This window comes from Nylanderia fulva, unplaced genomic scaffold (assembly GCF_048542155.1).
Source record: "Nylanderia fulva isolate GAGA-0341 unplaced genomic scaffold, ASM4854215v1 Scaffold547, whole genome shotgun sequence".
NCBI classification, from domain to species: domain Eukaryota; kingdom Metazoa; phylum Arthropoda; class Insecta; order Hymenoptera; family Formicidae; genus Nylanderia; species Nylanderia fulva.
Window position 1 is genome coordinate 51728 of NW_028190640.1, and position 1815 is coordinate 53542.

Consider the following 1815-nt stretch of genomic DNA (forward strand, 5'->3'; position numbering starts at 1 on the left):
TCACGGCTTCCGTCTTATGTTCTGTCGGTCGCATCGAACCGTTTTCAATAATTACACCCAAAAATTCGACTCTAGTCTGTAAAAATTTACATTTTTTCCAATTGATATTTAATCCGAATCTCTCGGCAACGCCCAACACTTTCTCAAGACCTGACAACGCGGCTTCAAAATCCGTAGATGGAATAATCAGATCATCCACATATGTCAAAACCACGCCGCCCCTGATTAGCTCTCGAAAGGTCTGGTTTATGAATCTCTGAAATACTGCCGGAGAATTGCACAAACCGAAAGGCGCGTAGAGAAACTCGTATTGTCCGTCTGGCACTACGAAGGAGGTATACTTTCTACTCTCCTTTTCCATCGGCACATGAAAAAATCCGTTTTTTAAGTCGATCGTACTAAATATTGATGCCCCTTGCAATGCATCTAATTGATCGTCAATTAATGGAAGTGGGTAGATCCTTTATTATTTTCTTATTTAGTTGTCGATAATCGACACACAACCTAGTCTCTCCCGTCCCCTTTTTAACTAGAACTACCGGACTCGCGTATTCTGAAAGTGAGGGTTGAATTATACCCTTGTCTAACCATTCGTTTATGTGTGCGGTAACCTTTTCTTTTTCCGACGGGGATAAACGTCTAGGCCTCTGATAAACCGGTTCGTCATCACGAAGTATAATAGTCATTTTATATTCCGTCTCGCATTTTCTGGTAGGATTATATTTATTGATCATGTCGCTTACTTTATTTTTATTCTCGCTCGTCAAATGTGATAAATCGGTATTGCTAGACTCGCTCTGTAATTCGATTTTAAATATTTCCGGTAACTTTTCTGCCGCTCGAATCTCTGCGCGAGGTTTTCGCATCGTAATTTTTCCTTCTTCGACATACAAATTAATTCGGTCTAATAAATCAGTCCCTATGAGTAAGTCATACTGCAGCAATTCATTCGGTACTACCGATAGACTGGTTAAAAAACGTTCATCGTCAATTTCTACTTCGGTATCAAAACGTCCTTTAGTTTTAAAATTCTGTGTGCCTATACCACGAAACACAATTTCTTGATGGGTCAAATTTGGTGACCCTATTTTTATATATTGTTCTTCGCAAATTAATGATAAATCACTTCCCGTGTCAATCAAAACTACTATATTCTCGTTATTTATTTTTACGTTTTTAAAATATTTTCGTTCCGTTTTCGTAATATCGTGCATACTTTTTATTTCGTTAATTCTAGTTTTTTTTTTCGCAATTTGCTGCAATATGTCCAAACTCACTACATTCAAAACATCGCGTACCTTTCGCTTTTGACGGACAATTCGCTGCACGATGTCCCTGCGCTCCGCAATTATGGCATCGCATCGCATTCCTTGTCGCCCCTGACTCCTCTCGCTCGGCACGTCCCTGGACACGTCGTTCCCTCTCATTCCTTCGCGCTCCCGACTGCTCTTTCCCTCGCAGCGATACCCTCTCGAACGCCTCAATTAGCGACCTTCTAGTACGCAGCCGCTGTACTCGTGCTTGGTCTCGTAAGACTGGATCCGGAATCCCTTCGATGACATATTCGACCATCTCGCTTTCCTCAATTTTAATTCGATTTCCAAGAATCACCTTCTGATGTAGGTACTCATTGAATGTCTCCTCTCTTCGCCAAATACGCTGCTCAAACTGCTTTCTCACATGCACTCTTCCCGGCTCATGGAAAAACATATTTTTTAACTCGTTTAACAGCTCGTCGACGGTAATCTCGGTATACGTTGAGCTAGAATGCAACCATTCTTGTGCTTTGCCCTTCAGGCGTGCTCCGATCAGGAT